Genomic DNA, 19,626 nt, shown 5'->3' with positions numbered 1-19,626 from the left:
GGACCTCTTCGGCCTCAGCCTGCTCCTGCGGGGGGTACCGTGGCGACCCACGCCGGCTGCCCCCCCAGCGGGGCCGCTCGGGCCGGGCCGTAAGGAGTTAAGGGCCACGCTGCCGCCCGCGGTTCTGTCTGGAGCCGCCGCGATCTCATTGGTTGCGAAAAGGTGAAATTGAAACCACCGTAAACTTTTGACCCTGTAGCAGTTCTTGTGGAACGCCTTCCCCTTGCCAAGAGCAGAGGGCTTTTTTCCCCCCTTTTCCTGTATTTATTCTCTGTGATCGTGCCGTGCCGCATGCAGCCCCTCCAAGGGAGGGGGAGGACAAGCACAAGCAAGTAGTTTGCATGTCCAGCTAACGGTAAAGCTGGAACACGTTGTACTGCTTATGCCAGCCATCTTCTAAAACTGATCAGTAAACAAGTAGAAGTCCATTTTTCAACTTCCAAGATGTTTTTTCTATTGTTAAAAGCAAAACAAACAAAAAAAAAGCAAAAAACCAACCAACCACCAAATTGATGCTGACTGTCACGGCTAATTAGCAAGTGGGGAGCGGAGGATGAGTCACCAGGCACGCTGGCTGCAGGGAGCTCTGCAGCTTAATAAACGTGTTGTTTTCTTAAAGATTTAAGTGGTTTCTCCTTACTGAGATCCGAGGTAGAAATGTCGCTTAGTTCGTAAGTTGGTGTGTTGAATGTATATTTACCGAACTGCAACTGTTTTTCAATTCTGTATCTTCCGTAAACAAAAGAATACATTTGTTCAGTCTGGCAGACCGGTCGTGCCAGCTTGAACTTCGTTGCCAGCTTGAACTCCGTTGCCAACTGAACTTCATTGCCAGCTTGATCTTCATTGCGAACTTCCAAAGTGTCAGAGGCCCATGGTAGCCATTGTTATGAATTTTTATTTAAGTAGGGCAACTCTAAAAAATTCTGGACCTAATTAAAGTTTCTGTCACTTTTATACTATGCAGAATGGGTCACAAAAAAATTTCAAAAATATCTGTGGTCGAGAAAATTCACCTTCCCTCTATAGCTTTGCTAAACCAGACAAATTAAAGCAGCATTACGTTTTCGATGAAGTATGAATACGAGATTTAGTTAATCCACTCTTCTTTCCCCTTAAACATGTCTGTCTTTTCACTGACAAAAGAATAGCTGACTTGGTTACTTTACTGCATCAGCTGCCATTTTCTCCCTCCCCCACTCCCAGGCACAGGTATCGGCCTGCTGTTCTTGCTGGAACATTAAACTTACTGAATGTTAAGTGCCACTTAATCAAGGAGTCACTCAGCACCTGACTTAGAGATAACATTCAAAACTCTTCCTCAACAAAGAAACTTGATTCCTGACTACTTCAGTCTGATGTTTTCACATCTCTAGTGGCTTGTTCTTGCAAATAATTTAATCAGATTTATACAGTGTGTTCATTTTTCGAACGAGAGATTATGGTGGGGAGTAACCCTCAACTGCTCTGATTTGAATTTTTTAAAAAATTAGTGCAATAAGCAGTGCAGTGGGTTAAATTTAGGGCAGCGTTAGCATAGTAGGACAAGACTGTGAAGGTTTGGCGTGGGCTGTTCGCAGTGCTGCTGTTCTCACTGCAGTGAGATATCTGGGAATTGAGGGAGTCTCCTGGAGCACTGCCAGCCGCATCAAGGGAACAATGAGTATAATATGATTAATAGCAGATACCCTGCCCCCTCTTGTGTGCAATTCTCCTTGCAACTGCAAAAGAAACATGTGCTTGTAATGATGGTTGGTGGCCTCCCTGTTTGTTCCAGCGAGTGTTCCCAAGCAGCAGCTATTATATAGTTTATTTTTCCTCACTCCCCGTGATTCTTTGTTCTGTCCTCCCTGCGCCTGTGTGTGTCCTGTCTGTTTCTCACTGTCCGTTTTGTGGCAGTTTGTCTGCCTTCACAGTGGAGCTGTACTGAAGCTGCAAATCATATTGCCTATCACAGTGAAATGAAATAAATGCTCTTCTAAAGGAAAGAAGAGTAACAACTTCTAGGAGCTGAGAGTCACTCGATTTCTGAAGTGCCATTTAAATTACTCTGAAAGGCTTCTCTTGAACAGTTGCATCATCGCATTATGGTGATACTGGGTGTACGTGCCTTTTAGCATTAGAAATCAGTGATCTCTAAAAATATTACAGTATATGCTAGCAGTGGGAGGGAAACTGGCAAAAAAATGAACAGTGACTCTCAAGCTAAAGATACTTTCAGCAGATTTGTGAATCCTCTAACATTAAAGTATCCTGCTTTGGGGGGAGTGTTACTGAAAAATATTATTGAGACCTAACTGCTGACCACGAGAAAATCACTTGTATAACCCTTGCTCTAGTAAAAATGGTCAGAAAAAGGAGAATTAGGGATACTGTCAATGCATCTTGTATCTAAAAAGCATTAAATGACCATCCACAAACTACAGACTTCTAGATTGATTTATTCTGTGTATTTATTCAGAGGAATTTGATTATACTTCCCCAGTTTCTTCAGGAGGGAATCACAATCTGCTGCTTAGGAGCTGCTCTTTTACAATTCTACCACCACCACCCAAGATTTCCAAACTGTGAATGAGAAATTTAAAGAGAAGCACATAGTAAGGTGTTTCATCTAGCCTTTCTGATATCTAGAGTTAGCTGTCCCACTGCCATGTTTTACTGAAGGATGGAAAGTCGATAAGAGGAAATCCTAGAGCACAGCTTCTGAAAACTTCTGAAAATTAGTTTATGTTCCAAGACTTGTCAGTATGTCTGTTGTGTGCTTCAAATTTCTGCTGGCATATTTTCTCTCAGTCTTTGATCATGGAGTTATATGGTAAGCTGGGCTCTTGATATCTACTATTAAAACTTGCCACTTCCCCTTTAAGTCCCTTGGCACAAATTATGAGTGAACCTGTAGTAGCTGAAGATAGATTTTTGTTTGTTTTTAAAACACTGTCATTGTACCTTGCTCTTCTCAGCTTCTATTTCTATTTCATTTGGTGACAAAACTTATTATCTGCAGTCCAAGTGTTTCATAATTGGATGAAATAAGGGGATTTTTCTCTGCTTCTCTATAGGTTTGTTTTCAGGCTGTCCTGTCTGTATCCATGTTGCAGATCTCCAGTGATGAGAGAACTCTTGGTCCTTTGCAGCAATAGTGGGCTGGGTTTCTGGATTATAAATCTCGTTTTGAAGAACTGTGTTAGATATGGAGATGCATATTTTCTAAGAAATTAATTTATCAGAGGTCCACAAAACACAATTGTTTATTCTTTTAAGCATGTGGGTATGTACACACAGTCTTATTTCTCTGGCACTAGTTCAGGAATCAGTGCATAAGGAATATATATATTTTTTCCTTATAGTATATGAAACATTATGTAGAAAGCAAAGTGTTTTTCAGATAGAACGAAGTGGTGTGATCTCAGTGAAGCAGTCCTCCTGCTGAGAGTTGTGTTTTGCCCTTCTTGAAAAATGTGGTAAATACCGGGATTGCTGCTATAGTTGAAAGGACTTTATGCATTTATAATCACTGCAGGTTGCATTATCCAGACAGTTGTCACTCATTAATAATGTTGTGCATAAAGAGCCAGGTTGTTTCTAGCTGCTGTTGTAGGCTGAAGTCTTTTCAGGCCAGAGAAACAGTAAACAGGAGCTTTCTTTATGATTTGTACTGAAGTAGCAGACCAGGATATTTCTTCTCATAGTCTTTTTAGAAGAGTCTTATTTATTTCCAACACAGTTTAAAACTGGTTTGAGATTGGTTGTTTGGGTGGGAGTCTTGTGGGTAGTAATATGACAGAACAGGATTGCTCAAAGAAATTCCATGTGCTAATATATAACCCTCTCTTCCTATTCACATTCAGCTTTTTTTATGTGTTCTGCAAAGCTCTTATCTATCCTATTTCATCATTAGCTTTGATTTCTCTAACTTTCCTCTGATGTTTATTGAGCGTATAGCACTTGTCCTTTAGGACAATGATGTGTATAACCTATCTGGCTATCTTTCAAAGCAGAACCTGAATTTTAAATAGTAGAGAGACCACATCTCTGAATAGATGAAGGAAAGAGAAGAATATCTGAAGTGTACCACAACTGCTGCATTCACTTATTTATCCTATGTAGTAGTCCTTAGTATTTTATATTATTTCCTTATTATGCTTCAGTCTGCTGAAGTGTGTATCTAGAAGGCTAAAACAAGAAAAGGGATAAACTTCACAGTTTTGTGGTATTAAAAAGTCTTCATAATGTATCACTACACCAGCCCCATTGTTCACTCTCTCTCTCCAGTCAGATAGCAGTAGAAATGCATGGTTTTCAAGAGAAGTAAATTAAAAGCACAAACAATAATCCTTATAACAATTATGATAATAATACTGTAATCCTTACAGGACATAATTCTGGTTCTTCAGGTACAAATAGGGAATGTCCTGATAAATCGAAGATCTGACAAATATAAATAGATTCAGAGCAAAAATGATTTGTCAGCAGAAATGTTATGTCTTTTGTCTTGCTCGGTCCATGTGCTGTTGTAGTCTTTTGGTAATGACACTGTGAAAATCGAGAATGAATATTTTTCATTTTGGATGTTACTACTTAAAACAAATTCCCACTTCCAGCACTAGAACAGACAACTGTAGAGATTATTTTGTAATAAACCTCAGGGCTGGGATCTGATAGAAATAGGAAAATTAGTGATGTGTATCTGAGTATTTTACAAGTGCTAATCTTTGTTCTGGGGAGAAAAAAAGGATGTGTAGCAAGCATGGACATTTACGGAAAGTTTATTTTATTTGACAGAGAATTTCTTATGTCTTAAAGTAGGAGAAATAATTTTGCTTTTTACCTAATACCAATTTACTGTAGTTACAAACTGAGAGTGTAAAGCTCTGTTATCCTAGCTATGCAAATGGAGAAGGAAGGGGAATTACAAGCTCTGTGATGGTCTCAATGTCCTTTTCTACTGATCTATGACTGTCGTTCACATGAAAAGTACCTGTGTAGGTAGAAACCTTTCTGATAATATTAATTTCAATGATTTTTGTATTAATACTTTTGAATTATATGTACTGAATATATATATATATGTATTGATAACTTTAATTATTTTTAATGTTTTTAAGATTTTTCCAGTCCTCTAGACAAACAGGGGTGTTTTTGAAACAGAATATACAAATGTTACTCTTCAGAACTATACATCTTCTTGACAGTATTAATGGGCATATTACTCTATGTTACAGTCTTTTTATTAGATTTTCTGCCTTGATTGTTTACCTCTAATTTCACATCACCAATATTGGTTTCAGAGCAGATGCAATGAATACTGTAAATTAAATGTGTAAGGGGACTTCTGTATTTAGTATTCTTAAAACATAAAAGATCTGAAGAGTTTGTGTTCTTCTGAAACGATAGTTTGCTCTACTTAGTGCTTATAATCAATTTAGCAGTCAGAGGATGTTATTTTGATGTTTACATTGCTGCATGTAAGTGGTAGACTTACTACAAAAAATGCACTGTTCTGTTTTTGCAATACTGGAGTTCAATGTGGTTGATGAAAGATCATTTGGATTACCTATTATAACTGTAAACAAACAGAAGAGTTAGTGTGTAAAAAGTGTGTCTTTTTAAAATAAATGTGAACATTGCAAGTTATTAATGGTGTTCTTAAAAACCATCAAGCAAAATGGAATAATGATTTAAAAGAGAAGTTTACCCAATGGAGGGACCAGGTTTAACATACATCATAGTACCAGAATATGCTTAAAAGGTGTCTGTTGAGTAAACAGAGATATTTTATCTGTTTTTCTTGGCTCTGTGTACAGTGCACACCTGTGTTTCTAAATTACTTGGGAAATAGTTCTAAATAAAATACAGATTTTGTGAGTCTTCTGATAAGACAAAACACGTTTGCTGTGTCATTCTGTTTGAGACTAATAAAAATACTAAAGTCAAAGATTTTTTTTTCCTCATGAAAATAAAAATTTGAAAGAAATATTACTTTCAGCCTTAATGTTTCCATGGGAGCTGGTGATAGAATTCTTACTGAATTAACAGAAACAGACTGATTCTAAGGGTTCTGGGTTCTGAAAATTCCAGTATAGGAATAATAGGTATATTAATGTCAGCACATTGAGCTTTTAACCTACTCAGGAAAACCAGTGAATAGTTCAAATAAAAATTCACAGAAGACTATCATAGTGCTTCAGACTTAGTTGGGTAAGAGGAACCTCCTTGTTAACGTGGTAATCACAGTGAAATTTGCCTCTTTGGCATGGTTATGGCAGCATAGTATTAATTTTTTCAAATACATGGAATGATAAATATGCTTTCATATGGGGGGAGTTCAGGAATGGACAGATTTTAAGTGAACTACACTGGTGGATAGAGATGATTGACATATTTCTATCACATAATAAAGTAACACTTCTTACTGGAAAGTTCTGCCAGTCTGATTCCAATCATGCCCTTTAAGTGGTCCAAGACTTTCCTCAGTTTGTTGAGCTAATTCTGCAAGACACAGTTAGCATTTTATAATGAGTGATTTACTCCAGCAGAAAATGTTCAAATAAAATTGGACTGTAAAAAATATAGAGTTTTAATTTTATTTATAGTGGATATAAGAACAATTGTATGTTCTCTTTCAGGCTTTTTTTGAGTTGGTTTGATGTTGAGTGTGTATATTAGAGTTTTATATTTAACTTCATTCAAGGTTTCTGGAATTACTTCAGTTAAGTTCAGCGTAGTGATGTTGTCTATGTAAGAATACCCAGCTCTGGCAGTTAAAATTTGAAAATGCTAAACTTCTGACCTCGGGTAGGTGTTGCCATGTAAATGTGTTATATTCAGCTGGTGAAGTAAAAATTGCATATTTCTGGGCTCTAGCTTGTGGAAACAATAATGTGTATTGGACTGCAATGCCTGACAGCTGACATTTATCAAGAGTAACGTGAGCTTCACTCATTCTCACATTTTTAAGCAGCTTTCAAAGCTTTACTTGTATACACATGTTCAGCATATGTCTTGCAGCTTTGAACATTTTGTTCTAAAGATGTTAACTCTCATTAAGATGAGAATCCAGACTATAAACCCACAATGATATTCGTTTATCAAATTTAGACACAACATTAAAGATTTGTAATCTGGCAATATAATGTGAAACAGTAAGAGTAATGTTTAAGGCTTTAAAATAACTTTTTCCTGTTGAATGTTTCAGTGAACTTTAGACCAGACTTCTTTGTTTTGAATGTGTGATACTCTTTTAGAAACATACATTTTCTAGAAACCAGAAAAAAAATACGGTTAAAATACAATTCCATGTTCGAATACAGTACAAAAACTTCTCTCTGAAAAAAATTAAAAAGAAGATGTTGATACATTTACTTTCTTTGAAGAAATTGTCTGGTAGGCATTTTGATATATTTGTAAACAGTTTATGTGCATTGGCCAAATAATGGGAATGTTGTTCTGCTTGCTTTAGATGTTCTAAAAGTTGTGATAGTGTTTAAATGTTCAGAACTCTGTATGTAATTGTTCCTGTTTAATAATCCTAATAATCTGTCTAGAAGAAATTATTATTTCATATTTGACAGATTTTCTGCTGGTCTACACAGTTTGCTTGTCTATTTTTAGGCTTAGTTTCCTGTTACTTCAGTAACTCAGTGCAGTGCTGAACAGATCACATTGGTCTGATTTCAGGTAACTTGAAATGGTAGGTGACTCCTAGAGGTAAAATGGATGGGTGATTGTAGGTGACCCCTAAAGATAGAATGGATGGGTGTGATTGTGATGGTTGTAATTTTCATTGCCAGTCAGTGGTGTAAGGTACATTTCTTTCTCCTCACAAATGTTCTTACTAAATACTTCATACTAACATTCATGCCAAACACTCTACTTCTACACTGAAGTAATTTCGAATTGTCTAAGAAAGAATTCCCTTTTTTAAAAAAAATATCTAAATTACTAAATTTAATCTAAGGCCTCAAGTCAGTATGGAATTCAGCCTTTATTAGACCAGTTTGTTAAAATATGTAGATTCAAGATGGGTTTTAAAAATCAGTTGATCTCAAAAGAGACAGATTTGATTAACTGTATTTTCCCTGCTGTTTTGATGCATCCCACCATGTACATGTACTCAAGAAAACTAATATTTTTGTGTACATAGGCACATCTTTACCGAGGAAAGTTGGTTTGAATTCTTTATTGATGTATTTTGGGTTACTTTGCTGGAAACCCAACTTTTGAGCTGTGCTGTTGCTATTGTGATTGTGTGCAAAACTCAGTGTTAGTGTTGTAAATGAGTGAATGTCACAACCAGTGTACTGCAGTACAGCATTTGCAGTGTGTTCTCTCATGGGCTGTTTAAGTATTCTTAGATAGCTTTTCTGTTTTCAAGTATTTCAGAGATACATTCGTTCACTTGCCATCAATCTAGAAAAGGAATTGAGGTGATTGGCACACGAGTATTTGTTGAATATACAAATTTTTGTGTTTACCCACATGGTAAAATGTATCAGTGTTACTATGACACTATTTTTAGACTTTTTTCATTATAGTGGCTGAACGTTCCTGACTGAACATTTGTGCTAATTTATCAAATATTAAGGTGGTGTAACTCCAGTTAGCTTGTTACCAGATAGGTGTAATGTAGAAATAGTGTTTTATTGGTATAATAATGCTATTAGGTCTTCTAGTGCAAACAAGTCTGTAGTTTTGAATTTTACAGATCCTTTCTGTGCATAGTTTCACACAATGCACTGATGGTCAGGTGTTCTCTTTGTTCATTCTCTAAGATACATATTTTTTTTACTAGACTAATATGCTTATTTTTGTTCATGACCTAAATAATATTAATGCATTTTTTCTTGAAGCAATTTTGGCAATTACAAGTCACAGATATTGTATGTTTAAATATTTTTCATGTTAAAATACTTTGCAGTTAATATATGAAGTAAAACACAATTGCTTTGTCTTCACATTTATAAGTCTCTGTTGCAGGCTGCAGTATTGCCATTTTTTTCCAAAACTCATTATATTTGTTTTTTTTTCTTCAAACCCCAACTGTGACAGTGACATGACTAGCAAAGCATATCATTTTTCATTTAAGAAGAAAACCAGTATTTCACTCCCCCAGCGATATAAAATAAAATTTGAAAATATGGACAGTTTATGCTGGAATCTGACTAGAGAAAATGGAGAAGATGCAGAAGCAAGGAGCTTAAATCTTTTTCTTTTTTTTTTTTTTTTTTTTTTTTTAATGAGAGAAATGTGGTCTTTAATTATACATAGTTGTAAAGGGAAAAAAAAACAAAACAACCTAAATTAAAAAACTGAGTTGCCCAATTCAAGGTTGAACTGAACTGTCTTCACTCTTCCTTTTTCATTGACCTCTGGCTCAAAAATGGTTGAAGTTTGTATTTTAGAAAATATTAGATGTTCAGAATTACAGTGCCATGTTTATTCCACTCATTTTTCTTGGACTTAATCAATTACTAGGGAAGCTTTCTGGTAAAGCTCTGTCCACAAACCCTAGAAAATCACATTTCCTACTAGCAAAGGAGTATCTTTACAAGTTCCCTGAGTGAAATAATATGTGTGTATATATATATATATATGTATATTCTTACAGCTTTTAGCAGGTTTAAAAAGACAAGAAACACTACATTGGTCTGAAGTCACTTTGGTTCTGAGCAACTTTGGTTTTTTTCTCCAATAAGCTTTCCCAGTTCAGAAGTCATTCCATGATGGATGATTTTCCTGGTGACCGATTAACACCTCATGTGTCTGTTTGGTTTACTTCTTCCTCTATAATTCTTTAAAATTAATTTTTCTTCTCCAACCAGTTTGCTACACGGAAATGCTGGAAGTTGGAATCTCTCCAGTATCTTCGGTGGTCAAGGCCAACACAAAGATTTTCAGAGCTATGGCTTTTCTTCTCACAGTGCCCATTTTCTGCCTTTGCCATGGAGAGGTCTGCTGTCTCTCTAGCTGACTTCCTGCTCCTGATGTGTTGTTTAAATATCTTGTTATTATCAGTTGGAGTTCAGTGCAAGGCACTCTTCTCATTCTTTTTTTAGTCTCGTATTTCCTGTTTACATTCAATTTACCATGTTCTCTGGGTGTTTCAGTTCTTCCCTTGTAGATGAGCTTTCTACTTCTTAAATGCTAACCTTTTCCTTGTGGTCTCCCCCTTAACTTCGTTATAGAGCCATAAAAGTATTTTTTGATGTTTTTGTTCTCTGCTCGAAAGTGGTGTGTAGGCGTAGCAGCTATTATCCAGAATTCATTTGAAAGCCTGCTCTTTTTGTTGTTTTTTTTCTCCTTCTCTCCTCCTCTCTAGTCATCGCGGTACAGTCATACAGTGACAGTGTAATAACTTGTCCATCTTGAGGGCTGGGAATGTGGTGATGTCCTCACATATCACTAGAGATGTGTAAATTAATGTTCCCTAGTGCTTCTGAGGTGCATATTGTTTTATAAACACAACTAACTTTACAGAGAATAACACCACCTTATTTGTGTTCTTACTTGTGTACACAAGCATTAACTCATTGATGTGCTGAGTTCCTCACCCCCACTAAAGGTATTTAAGATATTTGGTTTCCATACTTTTAATCTGAGCTATAAGTAATGTGAACAAATACCATAACATAATGTGCTAGAAAATTCAGAGTATATGTGTCATGCATCCTGTATGTCTTTGTTTATTGTGGAAAAATGTTTTGGCAGAATTCTAAGTGGTTTTGAAAATTAAATCTTGATTTGTATAATGTAATTCAAGACTTCTAGCTGGGAATTTTCAGTGATTGTCTTACTTGCTTAGTCCCTTTAGGGTGCCAATGTGTCTTTCTAGTAAAAAACTCATATTAAAAATGAAGCCTAAGATTTGAAAGCTCTTTTTGAACTTACAGTAGATGTATTCAGAGCTGATTAATTCAATTTCAAGTGATAGTAATCATGTTGGTTAAAGAATCACTAAACACCATGTCAAATTTGGAAATAAATTTTAAAAGTTTTCTCAGTTTTAATCAGTGAGATCTAGTAAGAATTTGATTTGTTTTGTTTTTTTGTTTTCTTTAAGGTTCTGATCTAATTCTGTGGTGGCCAGGCAATAACGTTTTTTGAGGTCCATGGAAATGCTAGGTTTTGTTCCATGGATTTGCCCTTTTGTTTTATTGCTTTTAGGAAATGTGTCCATCATACCTCTCTCTCTTTGAGTCTATTACATGACTTCTGCCTGATTCTTGTAAAAACTGAATACAGCTAAGAAATCCATCAAGAAAGAAGACTGATTTAGTTATGGCACGTATGTTTCTTTACTGCATTTTATGGAATTATTCACATCTTCACATTCCAAACAAAAAGGGGTTGCTAGCTTTCCTCCCCCACACCCTCCATTATGGCTGTATAAGGCGCCTATTGTCTCCATTCACACTGAGATGTCACAGATGTGTGGGCTCTTCTGGGCTCTTTTCTCTCTTGCAGCTCTAATGACCACTGCTCCTTTGATTCCTTTCTCAGGCAAATTGGCATGGGCTATACAAAAAGAAATTTAGGTCACAAATAATCTTAAAATTATTCTACTTGAGGGAGAGCAAGATTTAGCTGAATGCTTATTTGTATACCAGAAATTTAGGGCAGAATATAGCAAAATTAGTTTCACCCAACAAATACTAGTTAGTCATCTCTGAGTTCACTGACTGAAAATTATGAAATATACGTCTGCAATTGAAAGAATTTTAAAGCTGTATTTATTATTTTCTTCTAGAGATTAAAAGTAGGTGTGCCCACCTGTACTGTTAACTAGGAGCATTAGGAATGACAATTTAAAAGAAATACTTATAATGTATTTTAATTGCAGAATTAATATAGATATGTTTGTTCTATTCTGAGATTAGGTACCCCATACCAGATGAGGTGTCATGGTAGGCAATTTGTATTTGCTTATATTATTAGTTGCACAGATATGCAGATGGTTGTGTTGAGCAGGCAGTAACAGTGGTCTAGTTAATATAATTCTTCTTCTATAAGGATTTTTTTTCTCACACGCTCCTCAGATGTGTTATTTGTGTGAAGAAAAAGCAGGTGTTTATAGAAACAGGAAACTTATTTTGTGCTTTCCGTTACATCACTGAACTATTGTACCAACACTCTTTTATGGCTGGCTACTTTATTTTCCAGTTACAACTAATATTGTGTTAAAAATATACTAGCAGGTCACATTCTTCATCAGTTGTGTAGGCTGAGTTTTGTCTGTTGCACAGTCCTATTATTTAACTTAAAGATCGCCCAAAATCTAAAAGATCGACAGATATAGCATAATTTCTAGTTGTTTCACACATTGCTGTTATTAAATCTAAACATGTTAAGTGATTTAAGGTGCTTCTCATTGTTGTCTTTGTTATTTTTTCATACCAGGATACTGTTCCCTCGTATTTTTCTGCTGTTTGAAGTACTGAGTATTTCAGCTGTCTGCAGATACACGACAGCAGGCCACACAACTTGTGGAGCTCTTTTAAAGATGTTGATCATTCCTTCTGTCCATTACTGGAGGCCTGGAGTAGTGTGAGATGGTATATTTTGTTGAACTGGCTTTTGAGCATTTAGGAGAATGGAAAGAAATTACTCTGAGGATGTTTTAGATGGCTTGTATTCCAGCTTGCCTGCTGCAGTCCCAGAGCACCACTGAAAAGGCTAATTTCTCTCTATTAATTTATTTGCGCCTAATTCTGGTACTAATACTATTGTAATAAAGACTGGAACCAAAATATTTAATGAATCATGACACTGTGCCATTTTCTTCGTATTTGTAATATGGAAGTCTTGAGAGACTGGAGTTTTTCCAAGGTTAACATTGGAAACTAATTTGTTAATTGTGTAACAAATTGTGTTCTTATAAATGTGGAGCAAAAGATTGTCTAGACTTTAATATAAAAATTAATGGAATTGCTGCCCTAGATTGCATATTTTGCAGACCTAATTTTGTGTCATTTCAATCAAAGCTTTTTAGTTGTCAGAATCAAAGAGGCTCTTTCTGTTGATGGCCAGGACATTGCAGTAAATTCTGAAGTTAATCTGATGTAGTAAATGTTCAAGCAATTTCACTATAGAAGCCTTTATGCCCAGCATAAGAACTTGACTCACTTGGTTAGATTGGCTGGAAATGGTATTTTTTTGTAGCATCCACCCAACAAAAGATAAGCTTTGTTGGAATGTTGGAAGTTTGCAGTATCTGCTGGGAAAGTCTATAAAACTGAAGAAACAATTCTATTTTGCTGTTCCCCAGTACTTTAAGGCAAAACATGATAGAGCTGTGTGGAAATACAAACATCAAGGCTGTTCTTTTCAAGTATTTGAAGTTTCCAGCTGTTGATAAACTTTTGTGCTGCTTAATAATTTGTGATTATTCAAGTACTAGAAAATGGTAGATGAAGTGAGCAGGCTGATAGGCTGAATGTATGGCAGGATGATTAATGGCAGTGGTATATAAAGCACACGAGCATCAACTAGATCACATCTGATCTCCCAAGATGAACAGTTGCCCGAAGTAGAATGGGGGAAACAAAAGTATGATGAGAGCATTACAAAAATTCTAGATTGCTTATAGCTTTTCATTGAGAGACTTGCTTTTTAATTTCTTCAGCTGTGCAATTATGGTGAAAAAATATTTTTGCTCTGCAACTTTACAGTTGAAAGTGTTTACTTCTTCAAATATGCAGTTTTCTTAAAACCAATCTCCTTATATACTGAGCTGTGAATGCTTTCGATTTGCATACAAGATTCAAAGACTAAATTGAAAATACTGGGAATAAACATCCATGGCTAATAATAACTGTGAAAAAAGCAACACATTCATTTGGTTTTAATGTTTTTCTGAGTATTACTGCTAAAAGTTAAAAAGCTGCTACTTGATAGCAATCACGTGTCAGAAACTGATAGTGTGTACAGTAAATGTTTCATTCTGTCAAAACCAGCTGTTTTTCCCCTTTATCTGAAGGCATTTTGATATTGTTAAGAGATTTAGCTCCAAATGTAAAAGGACTTCTGCCTCTAAATTTAATCTTGCAATGGACAGGCTTTTACAAGAAAGTTTCTAGTATTTATATAATATAAATTATTTATATGTACAGTTGCTAATAATATATAAAATATATATGTGAACTTATTCAGGGTCTCAGGAAGTAGAATGGACTCGCTGATGGCACATGCAGAGCTTCAGGAAAGGGGACAGCCTTTTTGATAACTTGGAGAGGGATCATGTGTATTGACTGAATCAAACTCAAACTAAAATCAAAGTTTAGTTGACTACATATTTCTTTTTTACCAAAGACATCCTGTGTGCTCTGTCCTATTGAAATGTCAGGTTTTGCATAGCTCAAAGAAAATGATAGGTCTTGCTTTTGGTAAGTTGCAGATTGAATTCTTGCTCTATTGAAACTGTGGGAAGTTGCTTCTCTTTTAAGGGACAACTGCATCCTTAGTCATAGTAAAATTAAGGTAAGAGCTCTCCTATCTTTATCTGGTCATGTAGGAAAATATCTCCATCATTCACTTCTGATGCCTATTGTATTGTGTAAGAAAAAAACAGCCCATATTTATGTGTGATTTTGTTCCCATATAATATAAATCTCCGAGTTTTATATGTTGGCACATATCCTATCTAATATCTACTAGTAGTTATCACTTTCTTTTTGCATTTGGTATGATTGTTACTTAGTTTCTATCAATCATCACTTTGCATTGGACTTTTTCATTATAATGGCAGTGATTGAAATTTGGTATGAAAAGATAATCACATCATAAGGCATAACAGTAAATTTTTTCAAAGAATTTGAGTGATGTATTGATAAGGCATAAGTCAGACTTTCATCACTGAAATCAATGTGTGCTTGAAAGCAGAACTAAATTTAGAAGTGATTGAAAATAAGTAAATAATGTTTTCAGATTTATATGGTTTAACTGCTAGTTTAATGTTTTTAAGGCTCTTAGTTGATGTTCTTTTCCAATTTAGAGAGATTTTACACTTTAGACATCTATAAATAAATTAGGCTTATGTAGCTCAAATCTAAAAAATCATGTGAATTAACTCAAGCTTTATCCCTAATTAAGCTGACATTGTAATGTATAGAGATGCATTGTACAGCTTGCAGCTGTCTTACTAGCCTGTGGATTATGTCATGAGTCAAATGGCATGCACTCACCTATGAATTAGTTGTATAGAGAGCTGGAAAGTGACTCTTCAATACTCTTGGGACTTCTGTGAGCACTGGCAAGGGTATTTGGTCTTGTCAATGGAATACTTCTATTATAAATATAACTTTTTAGGATTTTATAACTGTTAGAATAGTAGAGGGGTTTGTGCACTGGTCATAGTACAATCTCTTTCCATACTACTCAGTGTTTTTGGCAAGGAGGATGGAAATAATTGTTTTCCACTTTTAGAACGTCATTAAATATTAATATAAAACCTAAGTAGACCATATGTATTTCAGTCAGCAACTGAGCCTGAGTTTCTTCTGCTCTTAAAATATCTGGAGGTGCAGACAAGAATGGTGGTGTTTTGTGGTTTCTTACTAGATAAGTATTACCAGGTCCCATTATAGCATCCCAGAAATCACATCCTGTTTCTTTCATTTGTGATACTTGAGGTAAGGATTTTTTTTATTTCTACATATATTTATTAATTTTAAAATAATTCTTTTAAAAAAAATCTGTTTACTAACTGTTCCAGATCCAGGTCTATAAGGAGTTCCTTGTGTTAAAAAACATTCTATATATATTCTAAAAACATCCATCTGTTGCCATCAGCTATTTTGAAGGCCCAAATTACCTCTTGTAGTACAGTGGTTTGGAAATTAGTCAAGATTGAAGGCTACCTTCAGTAATTTTTGGCTTGCTATCTTTGAGCGTACCAATTCTTATTGCCAGAGTCATGCAAATATGGTATGGTTGAAGCATACCCAATTGCCTTTTACTTATGAGAGCTCTATCCTACCAAACACATCTAGCCAAATAAATTTGATACCTTTTCACAGCTGGCTTCTGAGTCTAGAATGTGACTCACATTTCTTTGGACCTGTGATGAGATGCAGTAACCACTTCACCACACTGCTTTGTGCAGAACCTGACAGGTGAGAAATTTTTACAAGCGTTCTGCAGCATATGGCACAGGCATAAGGATAGACTCATTTCTTTGCAACAGAGTTCACTGGAGCCCCCCCTTCTCTCTTCATACATTTTATTTTGTTATAACAGGGTACTAGATCTATTGCTGAGTCTAGCAAACAGGGGTGTATAGGAAACAAATTAACAAATAATGACATACCAAAAATAGAGTACATGCATTATTTATTAGAGAAACAGGAGATGCACTCCAAGTGTGTTTCACCTCTGACCATCCTTTAACTGAAAGTATCCTGTCATTTTAATATATGCAAAGTGAACAAGGCTCAAGTTAATTGTCATGTCTGAAAAATAGCCCAGGAGTGCATAGTTCTTACTAAACACTGCAGGGAAACTGGTAAATGAAACCTGACAAGGCTGAAAAATTATTAATGTCCCTAAGATGGAACATACAGTATAAAAAGGATGTGTGCTGAGTTTAGGATTATTTAGCATGTTGCAACAAGGTGTGTTTCACTGGCTACCAGATTGTAGATGGCGCCTGTTTTTTCTTCTTTAGCTGACACTCTGATTCATTGAAGTCTCTGTCTGACTCATTTATTATCTAGAAAATGACCTTTTTGGCAGAGAGGATGGGGAAAAAAGAGAGTGAGCAAATACCAATGTTTTGGAGTAGTATTTTCTTACTTATTGTACTGATAAAAATGTAAGATTAAGATAAAGATGAGTCAATACAATTGACAATATAATTTGCTGTTTGCTTTACAATGTAAGTATAGCTGATTTAATCTTAAGAAGACTTTTTAGTATAAAATAATTACAGTACACCAAGACCTCTTTATTAACTCCCTGTACTTGAATCTTGTTATCTGTTCCAATAGTTTTTTACATTGTTCTTTTAGAGCCACAAAGCTGTAGTTAAGGTTCATTTTTTATCTGCTGTGCTTTTCTGTTCCCCATGAGTTTTAAAATTATGTTGGTTTTATGTACTGTAGTTTGAAGTGTAGTGCGTTGTATTTGATTCCTTTTTCAACAAGCGTGTTAATTATCTCTGAATCATTTAAGGAGGTTTTACAGCTATAGTCTTTTTTATGTCTTCTTGCAAAAAATAGCTGTTGTATTTACCATATCTAGCACATTTGACTATGAATATGTATGTATATATTTAACCTTTATAAAGTGTATCTTTAGCTCTCTCTCAGAATTGTTGTCTTTGTCACAGGCAACACTATGGCTTGTTACCTAGCCATCCCATCTAAACTCTGATGTAATCTTTCTTTGACATGTTTTAAGAATTGGATCAAGACCTGGACTGTTATGTACACTTAAATTTGGTAGCTGGGCTATTCTGGGTGCTTAGCTTCTACATGGTGTAAGCTGAGTGTATTTGTAGCTCATTCTGAAAGTGGGGAAATCAGTCAAAGGTCTGGTTGAGCAGTTTTTAGGCAGGAAGCAGTATGGTCATGTGTTGAAAGTGGTGGTGGTGTGGTGAGAGCTGATGGAGAAGCTGGGTGCAGAGCCCCAAATGCCCAGCTTTATGGAAGAATACTGGCTCTGAGACTAGGAATCACTTACTGCATGACTGTGCTTTGATACAAGCACTGTAATAATCTAAACTCATTCATGTGAGGCAGAACAGGAAATTATATTGAAATAAAATATTTTTTGTGTTTAAAGTTGACTGTTCTCTCTATTCTGAAAGGAAGCAGGAGGGATAAAGTTGAGTGGTCAGCTTTCAGTATGTAACTCAGGGCTTTCATTAGTGGGAAAAGAGCAAATATTATAAAAGGAGAGATTTTATTTTTTGATTTAAACACAAGATGATAACAATGTAGTGACTTACTGTTTATAGTAGTAGTACATAAGGTCTAATTTACTTTTGACAATATGCCAAGATTTTACTGTAGCATATTTGGTGTGTTAACTTTTTGGTTTACTGGGTAGGGTTTTGATGAAAAAAAACCAAACCAAAGCAACAAAACAAAATTCAACAAAAACCTGCTTCAGGTTATTTTAATTTCAATGTGGTCTGTAGAACAGAATTTAGAATATCTGTCTATGTTGCCTTGCCAGTTGACAGCTCTTATTGGGTGGTCCTCTGCAGTATTAGGCCAGACCAAATGAATGCAAATACTACTCTAGATGTTTTTCTAACCCTTCAGATTACTCAGAAGGTTATCTTTTTTAGTTACTTTACTGCAGTACTTCTTGTAAAAGTTGTATTCCATCTTCTGTTTAAACAGCTCAGATGTTGACATCTGTGGAATGAATACTTACCTGAGAGGAATATAAAGTGAATATTAAAAAAATAATTAAAATAGCATTAAAGTCTTCAACTGTCTGCATTTTCAGGGTTCTTTTACTTGCTGCTTACCTTCCCTGTCATACAGAATCCTTTTGATAATTGTGTCTTCACTCTCCACCTTTATATGACTTCTATGCTGTTCATTTCTCCTGCACAGGTCAAATTCTCAGTGAGAGTTCTGTTTGTGATTGTGTTAAACAGCTTCTGTTCTTGCACAGGCATACTCACTCACCAGCTCATTGTGCTGTTGTAAAAATTTGAGGAAAAAACCCTGCACATCAAACTGTACAGTGAATGCAATTTATGCCTTTACCTTCTAATTCCTGTTCGTATAAATTCCTGTTCATATAAATAAAACTACTATCAGTATTGTCAAAGGTACAATAAACAGCAGTGATTGCAAATGCAATCAGTCGATATGAAAAGATTCAGTTTAATTGCTTAAGAAATTAGTTACTTGACTAAAACTCTCTTACCTGCCTGCTAGTGGTTGCCTATTAAGTAGTCTGGGTAGAAGTATCAATTTTGGAACTCTTGATTTTGGTTAGGGCTATGGTGTGTGCTTACATGTGAATATCTCATAAATCTCTCCCAAGAGCCATTTATTTGTATTTAATTTGAACAGCCTCTGTTCTACATTGTGCTTTAAGCAGTTTTCAGTCACACAGCTGTTGTTTAAAAGTATTGCTAAGTTACTGTAATTTTCTGTAGAAACCCAGAATCTCACTAATTGGTATACTTAATCATACCTTGTAAAAAATGCATGAAAATATGGATTGATCATTCCTAGAATTTAATAAAAAACCAAAATAACAGAAACCTGAGAGTTCATAGCTCTGAAAACAGTTTGCTGTTCTCATATAATAGTTATGTGCCAAGCAACGTGTACAGGCTGACAGAGTGGCTACCCAGTTAATTTCTACTTGCCAGTCATAACTTGACAAACTAATAATTCAGGGCTGCAGTCAAACATTTGCAACAGTTTCATTATTTCTTTTCCAAAGAAAAAAAAATTACATTTAAAGTAATATACTTAATTCATATGTGAAAGGAAATCTAGCTTAGTGGATGGATTTGTGATGTTAAGATTCAGACTTTTGATCTGTTTAGCATATAGCAGAGATGAGAGTTGCAATTATTGTAAGATAATTTTAAACTGATTTGACATTTAAACATCTCAATATTGAATGTTTACTTTTTGGGTAAGATTATTAATATTA

The 19,626-nt window shown here is 35.3% G+C and overlaps 1 protein-coding gene across 3 annotated transcripts in view; it reads left to right on the top strand.

Annotated features, from left to right (window-relative positions):
* NCOA3 (nuclear receptor coactivator 3) overlaps positions 1–19,626 on the top strand; it is a 70,555-nt gene that overhangs the window by 26,812 nt on the left and 24,117 nt on the right. The gene's annotated exons all lie outside the window — the stretch shown is intronic.

The sequence above is a fragment of the Calypte anna genome, chromosome 20 (genome assembly GCF_003957555.1).
Source record: "Calypte anna isolate BGI_N300 chromosome 20, bCalAnn1_v1.p, whole genome shotgun sequence".
Classification (NCBI taxonomy): domain Eukaryota; kingdom Metazoa; phylum Chordata; class Aves; order Apodiformes; family Trochilidae; genus Calypte; species Calypte anna.
Note: the sequence above shows the minus strand (reverse complement) of the source record. Positions and strands in the feature narration are given on the sequence as shown.